The sequence below is a fragment of the Anarhichas minor genome, unplaced genomic scaffold (genome assembly GCF_050575085.1).
Source record: "Anarhichas minor isolate MPS153535 unplaced genomic scaffold, ASM5057508v1 ptg000033l, whole genome shotgun sequence".
NCBI lineage: Eukaryota > Metazoa > Chordata > Actinopteri > Perciformes > Anarhichadidae > Anarhichas > Anarhichas minor.
Genome location: NW_027466479.1, coordinates 12,432,501 through 12,450,000, shown reverse-complemented (window position 1 = coordinate 12,450,000; position 17,500 = coordinate 12,432,501). Strand labels below are relative to the sequence as shown.

At 43.5% G+C, this 17,500-nt stretch overlaps 1 protein-coding gene across 3 annotated transcripts in view; it reads left to right on the top strand.

Annotated features, from left to right (window-relative positions):
* atxn1a (ataxin 1a) overlaps positions 1-17,500 on the top strand; it is a 78,274-nt gene that overhangs the window by 45,104 nt on the left and 15,670 nt on the right. The window contains exons 3-4 of one of the 3 annotated variants that reach the window (XR_012957611.1): positions 4,825-4,940; positions 11,259-15,937. The gene's annotated coding sequence lies outside the window, so the exon portion shown is untranslated. Of the gene's footprint in view, positions 1-4,824; positions 4,941-11,258; positions 15,938-15,972; positions 16,184-17,500 lie in introns of those variants that run through there. The other 2 variants (XM_076105511.1, XM_076105512.1) reach the window with 2 other exon arrangements.

Sequence of the window (17,500 nt, the reverse complement as noted above, 5' to 3'; positions counted from 1 at the left end):
ATTAAATTACAGTGAAGTCCAACGTGATCCATCATTGACTCGTCTGCTGAGCTGCATGTTGTCTTTATTTTAGGCTAGGTCGGTGCATAGCCCTGGAAAATGCCGTCCAGCAGCCTGTTTCTAGTCTAAGAAATAGTTTGACAGGTTCTTGCGAAGGAATGAGAAGTCGAGGACAGCTCTTAAGCTTCAGCACCATTGTTCATTAAATCAGGTTCATTCAGGCTGCGATCAGCTCCTGCACCAACAACATCTATCCATATAAGTGTATCGTAACTGATTCTATGCGCTCGTAACACACCCGCTGTGAAAACGTGCTAAAGAGACCTATGACGTCTATCCGTAAAACATTAGGAAGTGTACCAGTGTGCTGTGGATCCCTCGTTACAGCGAGCAGGAGCTTCAGACTGGAGGCGTTACTAAGCACAGAAGGGCTATAAATGGTGTCAGATTGGAAAGAGTTGGCGAGTGGAAGAAGAAAGTATTGTAAACCTGGAAATGTTGAGCTTTATTTTATGTTTGTCTTTGCTGAATGATTTGTATTCGCTTCCTGGCTTGTGATTCTCCCTTTCTTCTGTCCTTCCTTCCAACAGCCCATCATAAAATTGGATATAAAAAGAAATAGTTCAGGTCAGCAAAGGGAGTTTTCGTCATGGCACTGAGCCTCACACGGCGGCCACGTACACACTTCCACTAACACAGCAAATGAGTGTGGGATGGTAGATAAAGGTCGGCGGTAAGTAGAGGACACTGGTCTTTCCAGACATGTGCGCACCCGAGATAACATTCCTTCCTGCTGGGAGCACCTTGAACCCTTCAGAGGGCTGATTCCTCACTTGTGGTATGGCAGATATGTTGGGAGTCTAGGAAAATGGGGTTGTGGTTGAGGAAGGCATTTCCCTTACATTACAGTAATGGTCAGTCACGCAGTCGACTCACACAAAAAGACCCACTGCATTCTTCTGTCTCAGCCAACCAAACAGCTGTCAGACACTACGTCAGCTCCCAAAGTATTCTGTCTATGTGTGTGTGTGTGTGTGTTCCTGTGATGTGTCTGTCATATTTATGATGAATTATTACCAGAGGAAGGGTCATTTCTCCAAGCAAGTGGAAAGAGAAATCGAAAGCTAAAGGCTTTGAAATGTTCCCACAACTCTTTAAGAGAATGCAACAATATTCATGAATACACGCTATTTTAAGTGTCAAGCACTTTGTTTTTAACGTCATGTTTCTATCATCTGTACCCAGTTCTACTGTAGCCGTTAAGTATACGTGTCAGTGTTTATCCAGCTAGAGTTTGGCATTCATCTCTGTGTTTGAGTGCAACCTTCAGAGGCATTTTGAGGGTGAATCTGCTGCTGTTAGCCTTTGAACCCCGTACTTGTGGTTCCACAGTCTACAACCATTTAAAAAAAAAAAAAAAAGGCCGTGCATTGTTTGAAAGAACTTGTGCAGTAATCAAAGGATTTGGCCACGCTGATTGTGGGTGGATTTTGCTTTTTTGACTACATGTAGATGGAGAGAATGGAAAGAATGCAAGCACTTAAACAGATGAAGTGATGGTTGAGTGGACTAAAGTATTCATGGTTTTAATCACGGCAGTATGTAGTCAAGTACCGAGAAACACTCGCACAGAGAACGTGTTGAACACTGCTGCCTTTTAAACTACACCACCACGGGCACACTGGCATACATGACCACATTTGTTTTAACCCATTCAGCCACTTTGACAGAATACAACAGCAGGACATGCACATAAATAACTTTCATCCTTTTTCAAGAGTTTAGACCACTCATTCAGTCACTTTGAACACTGCTGGAAAACTGTCCCCCGTTGACTCTTTGTAAGTTTCTCTTGATGACAGTGTCAGGTAGATTTACTGTAGGTGTGCTCTGCACCTTTATGCACCTGTACCGTAGCACTGAACCAGCTCTCAGCTGTTTGTCTGGAGATTGAATGCACTCATTGTAAGTCACTCTGGGGGAAAAAGCATCTGCTAAATGAATGTAATGCAATTTATTGCAGGTACAATGCGGAGAAAAACCTCTAAGCACACGACTGACAAAAAAAGAAAACCAAAGCCTGATACACACACAGTTCATTGCAGGTGCTGTTGCTCCACTGTGCTTTGCAATTCAATCAGTCGTTCACTTAATGCGGTTTACACCGAACCCTTTCTGACTAATTTAGCCTGCTTAATTTGTGGATTAGACGTGATGGATTGAGACAAAGTGTCTTGTGTGTGTGTGTGTGTGTGTGTTTGTGTTTGTGTGTGAGACAGCGAGTGGTGTGTGTTTGTTGCACTTAAAGTCATGTTTCCTGTTCATTCTTTTCATGAACTATCAAATTGTTCCACAAAAATATGGGGACTAGTTGTATATATCTGAGCATCTATTTCACCTGTTATCTTTACAAAAGTGTCGACATGACAGCTTTTATTTAATGTTTTTTAGAATGTGTGCCAGACTAACAATTAAAGTGACTGTGAGGAACTTTTAACTGGTTATGAGACAGTCTTAATTAAATACTGGTGCCTCTATGTGACCTACATAGGTAAACGAGACCATCAGCGAGTAGATTGGCTTTTTCTATATAGTTATATATAGTCTTAATGCTTGTCATCGGTCACTGGAAAAGTCATTTAGCTCCCATGACAGCTGGTCTCTGGAAGAAAGGGAGGCACAGGAGATCCAGAAGCAGGACTACGCGGAGCAGACTGTCAGACGCTGCTGCAGTAGTAAAATGAGAGGTTTTCCAAAGGGAATCTGGTGTTAGGAAACACTACCGCTTCTGTCCACAGGGGCCGCCAGAATCAACAGAAAATGAAAGTTCCTTGTAGTAACTTTAAGTTATTTCATAAGATGCTTATTGATTTCCAGCAACCATTTTCATTTGGGAGTCTTCTGTCGATGAGAGCTGCCAAGTATAAGAGTTTTAGATTTTTCTGTATAGTGTAGTAAGTATTATCAGTTAGACTGTATGTTACCCCTCAAAGTCTCATTTGTTAGAAGCAACATTTTGGATGCATTTTTGAAACAAAATGAATCTCTTTTAAATACAATTCCTTTCTTTTCGTTAATCCCTCGCGTGTGCCATTTCATTTGCTTTGGCCTGAGAGCCGGGTCCATTGCAGGTGATGTATTTAAACCTGACATCTTCAAAGACTCGGGTATCATAGTATTTTCCCTCAAAGTTGGCGGAGTTTTACAATGAAGCTTCCCTCTCTGTCCTACTCCTCCCTCCCTCTCACTGTCCCTCCTCCCTTTTCCACTGACATTTTTCAGCTTTCCGTGCTCCCCACTGTGCCTCGCTGGTTGTGCCAGTGTTGTCCTCCCAGTGAGTTTCTATCTGCCTCTTCTCCTCCACCATCTGTTTCTCTCTCTCTCTGTCTCTCTTTCTCTCTGTCTTCCGATCGCCTCTCTCTTTCTCTGTGTCTGCTTTACCTCACGGCCTTTCCATTCTCTCCATCTGTCGCCCTTCCTGTCACCTCTGGATCCCTCCTACTTTTTGTCTGTGCTTTTAACTTCTGCAATTTCTCTCCCTTTCTCTGTCCCCTCCTCTCTCTCTCATCTCCATCCCTCTTTCTCTCTTGCATTTTTTTTTAGCACCATATGATGGACTCCTTTGCCAGTTGGTGTCTGCTAATCCATGGCCTCAGTACACATCTATTTTTCTCTTCCTCTGTTTCCGCCTAACATACGCACATTACAAATATCTTTAGCGCACACAAACCCTGCTGCTTTCTGTGTGCCTTCCGCTTAATCTGTGTGTGCTTACATGCTTAATTTAAGCCTGACACTGTACTATAGCGCACAGCCTATTGATTTTAACATGTCTGCCGTAGCAGTCATTCCTATTTCTTTCTCTCACTATTCACTTTCTGCCTCACTGTCTCATTATCACCTCTCATTTCCACTGTAGCTCTCAATCCCCTGTAGAATAGAGCAATCATGCATAACATGAGAAGTGCGTTACACTAGTAATGGTGAGATGCATCATTTCACGCACACACAAAAAACAGCCACATGCTGGAATTCCTCCTTCTGTCTTCCTTAGGCTGCAATAAAACACTTTCCCACAGCTAGACAGTGACACAAACACACTCCTACCCACCTCTTCCTTTGTCTTTAGACATGTAAGAAGTGGGTCAGTAGGATGTTTGACGTCCCCCACACACGTACACACACACACTGCAGCTGACTAACAGCAGGGAAGATGCCTCTCGTATCCCCGTAACATCCCCATCATCCCACCACAACCTGCCTAATTAGTCCCACAGAGTGTGTGTGCACACTGTCGACGAGCAGCCAGTCTGTCTCTTATGCCGGTGTGTGTGTGTGTGTGTGTGTGTGGGTGTCTGCTTAAGTCAGCGTGTTGCGCATTTGATTTAAAGATGCATTGGAGTTTTTATACCATGAATATGACAGGTCCTGTTTGTAATGATGACCCGTATTTGCGTTGCACTAAAACGTTATGCAGACGGTAATAAATAAGAGCGACAGAACGAAAAAAAAGATGCACAGTGACGAGGTTCAAAGGGCTTAAGCAAGAGCATTAAACTAATATAATAATAATGGAATAATGCGCAGGAAAGCTTAACAGCCTGTAAAGAATATACATACAGTGGGCTTCCATTGGTCTTTCACTTAAATGTCTGAAAAACATTCTTGTGGACCTAAGCTGTGACCCATTTCATTTTCCACCATCAATGATCATCCCTGGTTTGTTCCCGCTGATGCATACAACACAGTGTATACCTCCTACCGTGCTATAAGCTGTCCTGTCCCTACTTTAGCGTCAACTTTTGTTGTTGTTTCCTCCACCAGGGAGTGCTGAGTCCCTGAGTCAACACACTGCATTCTGGGAAAGTCTGGAACCCTCTCCATGGGCTGTACCACCTGCTGACAAACCGGGGGGGTCTGGAGGAGTTGTGTTGAATGAGGTGAGATTGTCCCCGTCTGTTCGCATGTGCCTACATCATGGTTTTCATTTGAATACATTCAGTAATGTTTTGCTGTGTCAGCTGCTTCTATGAATAGATGGAGACCTATATCAGGTTTGCAGTCGAGCTTGAATTGAGGTTGTGCTTCTTAAGCGCGAGGACAGTGGTTCGCTGCTCACTGCTGAATCATTACTGACAAACTTGCTGCCATGTTGCTATTACAACCTAAAAGCTGCTGGTCTGACTGTCATGTTTGATTTATTAGTTCAGACGTCAAGGACTATTCAGCCCGGTGTTTGCCTCACAGCCAAGAGCCTTGCTTTGCTGATGAACCTGTCACCCTGCTCACAGCCCACATGCATGTTCAGTAAAGTGCATTTGATTTTAATGTGAGTGAAGTGGCAGCTAATCACATGCGCAGCTCGCGGTGAATGTGTGCCAAGGTTTCCCCTCTCTGTTGCTTTCAGCCACAGCACATCTCAAATGTATATCGGTTCAAATGAACGGCTCACTCTCTTCATCCTCATTCTGTGTCTGTGAATATAATTAACAAACATTAAGATAGATTCACCCACTCCTTCGAACCTCTTTGTAAAGGTTAAAGAGGAAAATAAACGTCAGATAGATGAGAAGGCATCTTTCGGATACTGATTTGAAGCCAGCGGGCCTCGGCTTTTACCAAGTTTGTCCACTGCTGTGATTTGGAGGGGAGGCAATTTTAGGCTCAGGGTTAGCTAGTCTGCCTAGTGATGAGGCTACATCTGAGCTCTCTTTTGGACCAGGCAATATAGTTTCATGCATGACACCTTCAGGAACGAGTTAGCGAGGGGTCTTCCTGCGAGAATGAGAGCTTTATTGGCAGTGCAGAGAGTGTGAAATACGTTCTATAAATAATGTCTAGATAAGGCCTGAGGAGGGGGGGGGATGTATTCTAGTTTATCGCTTTATTCAAATTCATTCATGTGTGTGTTTGTTTAGCTATCCAACTTCTATGCAAGTTCATTGATGAATCTCTTTACAAACAAATCTGTCGTTCTTTAAATTACTAGTGAACCACAAAGCTGCCGTGTTTTTCTCTGAATTACTCGCAGCACAAAGGCTGCGAGTCTTTTTCTGTGTTAATATCGATTCCCAGAGGAGGAATACCTTTTCACTTCCTCCTGTTCCACAGGACAGTGAGACCACAGGGTCAGCTGCAGAATAGCACCTTAAGCTGTTGCCGATTATCTTGCTCACGGACATTTCTGCAGAGCAAATCCTCAAGGTCAAGGATTTGAACTCACGCCTTCGTCTTGATGGATAGTCTCTCTACTGACTATAAGGCGTTCTTCCACAGCAAGCTAAAACAAATCAATATGAACAAACATTTAAGCAAAGTTTTTCAAGTTCCTTCCCCCCAGATTGCCTCGCACGTTCGCAGATGAGTGTTATTTTCCGTTCGCCTCTCTCCCCGAGGGATACTCAGCGTGTCTGTTTACTGCTGTCGTGAGCAATAAACATTGGACATGGCTGACTTTAATAACAAACACTAACCGACCTCCACCAGGAGTGCGCACGCAGAGTGCAAGTTTAATGTTCGACTTTACCACAGAGTCAGGATACTAATTGGCAGGTTAAGTCTCAAAGCAGCACTGATCTGTCCTGCTCTGAGCTAATAATATGCATCACAAACTAATTAAAAACATTTCATTATTGCACAGTACAGGCATCAACAGTGCGGACATTAAAAAGTGGTACTGAGTGTTCCGAGCAACAACCTCAGCCGTCGAGTTGAGGCCTGATTTTTAGTTGTACGCACAGAAGGCTCTACGCAGAGCTATGCATGTAGGCTACGGCATTGTGGGTATTTTCTGGATTACACCGCCAAAACACTAGGAGTGGCGAGGTTTCCATACAACTGTTTGGAGTTTCTTCGTGTACCTCAAACATTGGTCGACTGAAAGTGAAGCAATCATGTTGAAGTTGTTGATGTTGAAGATGTCGGGGGAGATTGTGTGCTTCCTCAGTTAACCTATTGTTTTGGTCCACGTTCACGAAGAAGAAGGAGCAGCCGGAAATGTGTGTTTTTTTTTTTTTGGTTGAAATCAGATCTGTGCAGTGCCTAATTGAAGATTTTTGAGAAAGAGATAAGTCATTCACACTGAAGCACTGCTGTGAACCAGTTTTAAGAGAAAAAATGCAAATGCCTCATTCTTTGTGACGTCCCATTGCGAATGCTTTTGGAGTGGAAACCATAGCGCTGCCTGTTGTGCTGTTGACTCAACATTTGGTGCCTCGCAATGGGAGTAGGGAGTGCACTCTGGTCCTGGTCTTAAACAGGCGTGCTTGTTTAAAGTCAGTGAACACACACACACACACACACACACACACAGGCACTTGCACGTACACATTCGCAGACCAGAGCACTCTCATTTACCCCACAGAGAGCGGAGAGTTTAGAGAGTGCTTACTGCAGTTTCTCTGCTAGAATCTCTGCCTGTGTTCCTCTCTCACTTGCTTCCTCCATTGCTCCTCCTTCTGTCTTGGGTCATTTCAGTCCGTTTTGTTCCGAATCGTGTTGCCAAAGCCTATATTTGAACAGAAAGCGAGACTTAAGTGTTTTCTCAAATTCAAATGTGCCTTGTTGGCATGCCTGCGTGTACAGTACTGCCAACGCACGTAAGAGTAATATTTCAGAAAATGTGCTTCTGTCTCTTTTTCCTCTTTCGGTCTCCCTCACTGTGAGGCTGTGCTTCCCTCCTTCACGCTACCACCGTCTTTATCGATGAATCCAAAGGGTAAAAAGTGCTTGAGTGTGCGTGTGGGTGAGAGAGAAAGTAAGCAAGAGAGGTTTGGTGCTATTCTTGGCTGGTTGGGGAAGCCTTGGCTCCCCGGCGTATGGGAAAAGTGCTCTTGGCAAGTCTCGAACCGAGGCATTCCTTTATGCTGTCCTCTTGAAACACTCACACACGGAGACAGACACAAACTTGTTTTCGACACTTAGGAGGATATTGCATTGACTTAAATTATCCCGCTGGAGACTGAACCCCAAGAGCGACATGCTCAAACGAATCCTTACTTTAACCAAAAAAGGAAAGACTTTACCCTAAAATTCTATGGTTTACCTTGAAGTGGACTGGACCCACAACATGAGTAATAGTAGAACACACCCACACCAAAGTGACTAAAGCTCCCATTTACATGCTCCTTTAGTTACAAACTGTCGAGTATTTCCTGGTTTTCTTTTCATTCTCCCTCTACATGTATCCTTACACACACACACACACACACACACACACACACACACACACACACACACACACACACACACACACACACACACACAGAGAGGAGAAAGACGAAGTGCAGTCTCAAAAGAGAGATTTCTAGTAGTACTACATTATGCCCCAAGGCCCAAAGCCAGAGTTTCACTGTCACTCTCTCTCTCACACACACACACACATACACGCACACACACACACACACACGGCATTCCGCATTATATCCTTGAATCAATTGCCTAAGGAGTGGGAGGTTGTCTGCATGACTTCTATCAGCTAATAGATCTCCTAGGTCTCTTTCTCCATGTCCTTTTCACTCTCTTTTCTCTCTCTCTCTCTCTCTCTCTCTCTTTCTTTGTCCCTCTCACTGCAGTGCTACTACAAGGTGACATCACTGTCTCTCTCCATGTTTTCCTGCCCCTCTGTCAGTTTCTTGTTATTTTAGCCTGCTCTCCCTCCTCCTCGTCCTCGTCCCTTCGTCCTTCTCTCCTCTCTCTTCTTGTCATCTGTCTCTCCCTCCTTTTGTTCCTCACACCTTTTCTTACCGAATTGTCCCACAAACATGCAAAGTGTCAGTGGCTTTGAAGGCATAAATTGTGTTTGGTGGTGAAATTGGGTCAGGGTCAAAGGGTTTGCACATAACCACCCTCAAGACAACTACGTGTGTGTGTGTGTGTGTGTGTGTGTGTGTGTGTGTTTGTATGTGTGTGACTGCCACAGCTTCTAATACATGTTATTGTCAGTCCATGAGACAGTTGCATGCATGCAGAAGAATTTTACCCACAAGTATGTGTTTTTTTGTCACAGCGCACGCACACACACACACACACATGAACACACATAAAGTATTCGCTGGTCTTTCCTTAGTTTGAAAAGGTCCACCCAGAGAATGTCAGCCAGATGGAATTTCCTTTCATCTGTGTTTGTGTGTACAGTTGTGTGTGTGTGTGTGTGTGTGTGTGTGTACGTGTGTACGTGTGTGTGTGTGTGTGTTTTGTGTGCATACAAACTATTGAAAATAATGATGTTGAAAGAAAGTCAAAGATCAGTGAAAAAAGTGAGACAAGCAATGCGAAGCGTGAGCAGTCTGTCTGCTCTCTTCTCGGCTCTCTCTGCAAACTCTCACGCAAATGTGCCGTGAGTGTACTTGAACATTTCAACAGCAGCCTCCACATGCCAACTGGTTTGTTCAATTAGGAGGCACTGAAGGTGGATGGTAAAGCACAAACATACGGCTCAACTAGTTAGTCAAAGAATTTTGTAACTAAGCAACAAATAATGAGTGCAACCTGTTTTTACTTGGCACTTTTGAGGTATATTTGACTTTTTAAGAAATCTTTGTTTTCATATAGTTGTTATTTCAAATGATTTATTTATATTCAGTCACGCAAATCTTTATCACAAAATGATTATGTGTTTATACAAATATGATATTGTCCAATATATTGTTGAGAAAGTGTGTGTGTGTGTGTGTGTGTGTGTGTGCGTGTGTGTGTGTGTGTGTGTGTGCGCAGCATAGACGACATGTAAAGATGGATGACATGGCGGCTCCCCAAAAGTGAAACCAAAACATCTTGACCGCCCCCTGGTGGCTGGCAGCAGTAGAGGTCATAAAGCCCGCCCCCTCGATTAGTGGACGGGACATGAGCCAGATAAAAAAAATCATCACGCTGACGTTTGTTCATTCTTTTGATAAGTTTGACCTGAATGTGTTATTGATGCCATAAAAACAGGGTGTGAGGTCATGATTGACAGCTGAGATACTCTCTTGCTAACGAGCTGCGGCCGTGCCGTGCTTGTGATTGGTTTGCATGGGATTTGTGGGCGGGACCTCGATACTACAGCTCCACCGCTCGATCAATACTGCACAGACTCTGGCTCCAAATAAGGGCCAAATTATTCTGTCACGATAGGTCACTTCATATCTTGATATAAATATATCATGATATAGTGTGTTTTCTGATAATTCAATAAATAACAATGAATATATGAAATTACCACAAGGTTTTGTATGTGAATTAAATTATTACGAGTGTACCGAGTATTTTCTTATTTAATCGAGAATTGTAGCGCAAAATGATCCAAGATTGCATTGAAAGACGATAAATTATCATACTGAATTCATGAAATAACCTATGGGGTTTTTTATTGCATAATATTGTTTTCTTTTTATGTTTGTTTGTCCCTGCAGGTGTATTGTGAACGTAGTGAAGAGCCATCCATATTTTAGTCCCATTTATAAAGCAAGAATATAACAACGAGGCCTTGACGTCTTAATTTTCTGTCAAATTGTTGCGACATAAAACATCCCTCGGCTAACAACACACACATTCGTGCTTCACTCTGTAGAAATTGCCCAATTGGCTGGAGCCATTTTCTGGGAGTCTGACAGCAATCAGCCTGGCTATTCAACATGATTACATACGTTTTGATTGTATCGAGCTGGTGGACATTCTTATCAAAGACTATTGTTGTGTTCATCGGGCAGCTCTGGGCCCCGAGGAGCTGACACATGGCTGGGCAGCGTGCAGACACCTGTGGAGTGTGTTGTGATTGTGTTTGTTGCGTGTGTGTCCGCCTGGCTGTGGAATTTACTTGCCTGGATAATGGCCTCGGTGTGTACTGCGTGTGTGTCGGGTGGAGTCTCGGGGGTGTTGGATGTGTGTTTGTGTCGAGCAGAGAGGCCTTTGATGATTTGTGCGAGTCTGCGTGCTCAACTCGTACTGCCGTCTGTCTGACATTCTTATCCTTGTGCCTTTGAAAAGGCGGAACACATTATTCACAGACAAGGACACATGCTGAGCAGTCGCCCACCTCTCCTTCATCCACACAATGCCCGCTGACATGCCCATTCATGCCAATTAGTGCCAGTCTGCCTGCCTATGCCTTTTACAGCAGTTCACCTTCAGAGCACACAATGGTATGGTTCTCCGTCCTATATGTAGACACATGCAGGTTCCATCAGGAAGTGTGTGTGTGTGTGTGTGTGTGTGTGCTGACAGGCAAATGAAGCAGCATTAGTCTACAGTTGTGTGTTCATTACCATTTGTCTCCACAGGCGGGCTGTGAAGGCTGTTTAGCACCATCCTCCCAGCAGCCCCTCAAAGTCACACATCCCCCACCTGTCAGCCTGTCCTCCACCTGACTTCAGCTAAGAGACGATCACACTCACGTCATCTGATTGACTGCTTGTATTTCTCTCCGTGTCCCACCCACATGAGAAGATCACGGGAGCGCAAATATGAGGTGTGATTAACAAAAAAAAAAAAAAAGAATTAGCATTACATAGATTTAATGTGAATAGTGGATAATCGTCATATTAATCTAAAATGAATACAGCCATTAGCTGAAACGCAAAAGGGAATATCTGACTTTTCTTCACAGAAGTAAGTATACTATTAGAATAATGAAAATGACGCTATAGTCACATGAAGATGTAACACATAATGGTTTCATATTTCATGTTTATTTTCCAAATTTGACACAATTTCAAATTATAGAACTTATTTTTCCAGCGACCAGGACTTAAAATGAGCCACATTCCCCCATCGTATCTCACATCACAGCCTTCGCCCTTTAAAGTCTTGTGGAGACATATTTCCGTGTTCTTAATCACTAATTGAGCTGTTGTAGATCGTGCTAAAAACAGTGATGCAATTTCTTCATATTTCAATTTTTATAGTGAGTAACATTCTCCTTTAATACATGTGACGGTCTTATGGTGTAGGAACAGACAAAGGAGTGATAGCTGTGTGGGTAGAGTGAATGAGTGGATGGTGTAATGATGAATGGAGTTTGAATTACATTGATCTGTCCCTTTTCTTTCGCTCCTCTTCTCTGTCTTTTCTCTTTTCCCTTTTTCTCCCTTGCGACGGCCTCTCTTCCTACATTTCTCTCCTACTTCCCTTTTGTGCAGGAACACACATTCTCTGATGAGGATTACATACTGTATTGTCTTTGACATAATGTTTGGGTGTTTATGTCTGCGCTTGCCCTTGAATGAGTTTGTTGGTCTTTTGACTGCATATTTGTGTCTGAATGTCGGCGATGCCTGCCATTGTTTGTGTGCGTGGGTGTTTGTGAATACATGCATCGTACGTGTGTGAAAATGAAAGAGTGAGAGAGCATCAGTTCATGTTTCAGTGCGCGTCTGAATGCATATTTGTGCATGTGTGTGTGTGTACTCAGTAGGATTATACAGCAATAGAGGAGCTTAGCGGTGATTTGCCCATCCATTCCAGTCCCTCCCTAATCCTGCACACACACACACACATACATGCAGACTTCTTTGTGTGTGTGTGTAGTGTGGATTAGTAGGTTTGTGAATGGGATGTGGCTTGGGTTGAAGTAGCGCACTACACTGCCAGCAAATTAACACAGCCTGGCGAGAGGGCTCGTGAGAGAGAGACAGAGAGGCGAAGTGAAAGATATTTGTGTGCAGGACTCGGAGGGCGCTGTTAACATGATTACGTAATGATTACACAAGGTTATGAATGCTGGATTATGAGGGGAACGTGGCCCCGATATGATTAAGGTGTGTAATAAAGCCGTGCCTTCGTATAGATCAGACTCGCCGTGATCGTTTGCGTGCGGTCGGTATATGCGACCATTAGACGGCTCTGCACCTGCCGTTTCTCTCTCTCTCACACACACACACACACACACACACACACACACACAGAGAGAGACAGATGGAAAGACACGGATAAACAAGAGAGCTGAGACTTTTCGCCAACAGAGACGAAGGAGGGATGGATGGGTGGTGTGTGTGTGAAGTTTGGCGGGGGCGACTGAGAGAGCGGCAGAGTCGGTATTTTGAGTGTGAGAGGGAGAGCGAGCAGTCTGTGTGTATATGTGTGAGTATATATGTGTGAGTATATATAGAAGCTTTTCATCAGTTTCCTTAGTGACTGGCTCTGACTGAGACTGTGACAGAAGAAGAGAGAACAGCAGTATTTGCTGAGGAAGATTTTTTTTTTTACCACACTTAACATTAAATTGATTCCTATTGAATGAGTTTTGATGTTATGAAGAAGCCATTTCTTACATCTTGATTTAAGCTTTCATTTTTGGTTAATTGTGCCGGATGAAGACACACAATTACAAGTTGTTTTCATTTGTTTCTCCCGGTTGTGGCTCAGCACAATGCAAGCGTGTGTTTACTACAAGTACATCGTTTGAATATTTTTAATATGAAGAACAGAGTAGAGTTGGGATATCTGCATTAAAAAAAACACAAGTTTCCCGTGATTTTGAGTAATGCTTATAAAATCCTATAGTCATGAAGTAGAGATGTAAATAACGAGGAGGTGACGGGTTTATAAAGACATTTTTAAGCTCAGGGGCAATACAACATTTAGGAGTGGCACTCGATATTACCAAGTTATGAGCAAAGTGGTATTCTAGACATTTAGTGATGGTCTGCAGATATTAACAACCGAGATTCATTTTGTTTATTTTTGTTCTTCACCATTTTTCTCTCTCTTTGTCTCTCTCTCTCACTCTCCTTTCACTTGAATGGAGATTGTAAGCAAACCCACACAAATGAATTATGATGAAATGCCGAGAGGTCCAATTAGCTGCCAAGGCAACGGAAACGACTGTGAAACAAACGCACAGTCTGGTCTGGTTTTCTCTCAGCCTCTTCTGATTTGGCTTTCTGTCTGTGTCTTCTTCTTCTGATGCTTTCTTTACTTCATGTCCTCTGTGTCCTGTTCTCTTACTTTAGGCTATAATTTAGATCAATTTCTTTTCAACTCAATAGTAATATTAAAGACAATGCTGTATTATTTAGTTTGCAATATATACAACTGGTTAATAAAAGATCGACATCTTAATAATGTCAGGAAATCCCAAAGTACCCCTAAAACCATATTTCGTGAAGGATAAAAAAGTTTTTTAACAACTACTAAACTGGTCTAGTTTTAAAACAGGAAGCATATTTTGTGATTTGTGGGCACAACATTGTAGTAAATCTGTATCTTTATCCACTAACAAAGAATGGAATAGCATCTACAGGAAGTCAAACTGCCCCAACACAAAGACCAAGAAGAGAAACAAACACACAAATGCATGTACAACATCATCATCAGCTTATCACACGAGTGCTTATCACCAAAAATGCCTTCCAAAAGAAAACTTAAAAAGTGCACAAAGGACTCTCAGATTACCACTTTTCAATCCTCTTATCCAGCTCAGCCTCTCTGGGTACAATTTGTTAGTTTTTTTTTTTTTTAGTCCTCTTTACCACATTAAAAGGAAACTTTGAAATGTCCACTGGCCTGCAGTAGTTAAACACTCCATGCATATCCAACTTTGAACACCAGGATTGAAATCAAGCTGACAGGAAGACCAACCAACACAAACAGGATGTGTTTTTAGTGCATGTTTAGACCCATATAGTCCAGTGGGAATCCCCACTGCTCTCTGTGTGTGTGTGTGTGTGTGTGTGTGTGTGTGTGTGTGTGTGTGTGTGTGTGTGTGTGTGTGTGTGTGTGTGTGTGTGTGTGTGTGTGTGTGTGTGTGCGCGTGCGTGTAAACATCTTATGAGTGATTACTCACTTATTCCCTGTGCTTGCTACATCGCTTAGCATTGAGGAGCACATTTCATCTATATATACACTTCCAAATGGTCTTTTAACTAGGTCAGCTAACTAACTGTAAAAGACTGCTGCATGCTGTCAGTGAGGTGATCAGTCATGACATCTAGTGGTCGAAAGTAGGAAGTGCAGCCTTGTTGAATCGGAGCACAACACCTACTGTGTCTGCAAAAAGGGGAAAACAGATGATGTTGCTCCTGTAATTGATCTATTTACCGGTATGTGTACATCTGTATTGATGACACACACAATCCTGAATGAGCCAAATTGTTGTTTGGAAGAATATGAATTGATAATTGGTTAAACAATAAGATCTCTGGTTACAGCTTCTCAAATGTGTGGATGTGCTGCTTCTTTTCTGTTTTCTTCTTCTTCTTCTTTGTCATTTCAAGTTAAAGATCTGGTTTTTACATTATTGGTAGGATAAAAAGAAACTACTTCACTCTTTGAAATTATGTTGGACATTTTTAACTATTACTTCTCATTTTATTGGTCATATTTCATCAATACATGTAGACAACAGATTATTCATAGTTTCAACCCCAGGCACATATTATAGATATATTTGTTTGTGTACATGAGTTGTACATGTGTGTCTTTCATGTACTCTCTCTCTCTCTCTCTCTCTCTCTCTCTCTCTCTCTCTCTCTCTCTCTCTCTCTTCTATAATCTCTACTGCTTACTCTCCCCCTCCCTCCCTCCCTCCCTCTGCCCTTCTCACTGTAACAACCTCCCACCCTCACTCTCTCCCTCTCTAGTCCTCTTTCGCTGCTTGTAAGCGGACTCTGGGCGTGCAGCCAGCTGGCGTGTGTGTGTTTTTTGAATGAATACCTGATGAAGTTGGCCGAGCGAACCGTAGGAGGGGCCCCCGTGTGTTAGTTTGTGTGTGCGTTTGTGTGTGTGTGTGTGTGTGTGTGTAGGGCAGACAGTGTGAGAGCTCTGGCTCGCATTCAGCCCCTTGCATAATACACGTTGGAGCTCTGCATGCGGGACTCCCTCCCTGTGGGCGTGTGCAAGTGTGTGCTACCAATTTTGTTTGTGTGTGTGATCACCTGAGTGCTGCGTATCAGTGGTAGTGAGGGGGAGCTTCCTGCCTCATTGTCAAGATTTAGGAGAGGGCTGTGTGCGTGCGTGTGTGTGTGTGTTTGGTGGTGGGTGGGTTGGGTGGGAGGTTGAGAAAGGCCGAGAGCAGTTTGTAGCACAAGTACACTGAATCTGCTTGGGATTTTCCGCTTGAGGGGGAGAGAGGGAGACGGAGAGGGAGACTCAGGGTGTTTCACAAGGGACACGGCAGAGCAGAAGGAGAGAGGAGTTCAGGGTGGAAAAGGAATGAGAGGGGGGGAGAGAAGGCATGCTGCAGAAGTGGGCTACTCCTGCTCCCCTGGTAAGTACACTTCGCACAGTTTTTGCGCTTGTTCTGAATGAAGCGTGTGTGTGTGTGTGTGTGTGTGTCTGTGTCTGTGTGGGAGCGAGAGAGAGTCAGCGTATGCGTGCGCGTGTGTGTGTCCCGAAAGCTTGTCTTGTTGTATCACAGTATGTCATTTATAAGTGCGTACTGCGTCTGCCCTAGTTTTTCCTACAACCGCCGACGCTCGTTTCTACCATTCGCTCGTGTTTCCCCTCCCTGATTCTCTTCTCTTCTCTTCTCCACACATTTCTCTCATTCCTCTCGTTCCATTTGGCTCTTTTCTTTCTCAGGCTCTCGCTGACTGTCTTTCTACCCCTCCACCCACCCTCAGGGTTATTGAGGGGTGAGAAAGTGCAAGTCATGCAGCGCTGCCGAAGTGTTTGTTTTTCCGAAAAAGACTCTCACAGTCATTTGTTTCTCTCCATCTCTTGTCTCTCTATGTTTGTGTAACTCTTAACCACTCTCTCCCCCCCCCCCCCCCCCCCTCCTCCTCCCTCTCCTCTTCCCCTTCTTCTCTAACTCTCCGTCTCCATCTGTCAATGGCAGATCCTCCATTACTCCCTCACTATCTGACCATACTCCCGTGTGTATGTATGTGTGTGTTTGTTGTTGTTTGTGTGTAATCACTAGCAGACAGTGACAGGGAATAAAGTGGCAGCCTTGTCAGAGTTCCCAGTCTGGAAAGGGTCCCTGCACTGTGCACGCACATGAACGCACATATGCTGACACACACACACACACACACACACATGCAGACACACACACCCGCACTGATGAAAAACCACAAGGCAAAAAAGCTGCAGAAAGACATAGAGGAAGAAATAGAGAAGTACAGAGTGAGAGAGAGAGAAGTATACGCCTGCAGCACCACTGTACTTTCCAGCTGAACTATATTTAGCAGTGAGATGACACTTCACGTTGGATTTATCCCTTTGATCACAATTATGATTATTATGATTATGACTGGGCAATCAGGCGCACACACACACTCACACACACACACACACACACTCAAATGCAGCAGACATTGAGACCATGCACATCAGCCTTTATATTACTGTAGCATTTATCTAAATGCGTTCGCAGACAAAATAGTGACATGTAATTAGTTGATGGCAAAACAAATGAAATACTTCTTTGTAATTCAATTATCATATTCTGAAATGAAATCCTTATTAAGCAAACATTCACTGTGTGTCAACTTCAGTGGTTTGCATGTTGCGATGTTTCCCTCAAGCTCAGCCTGCGATTGTGGGTGCCTGACACCTCAACAAAAAGCAAAAAAAAAAAGAA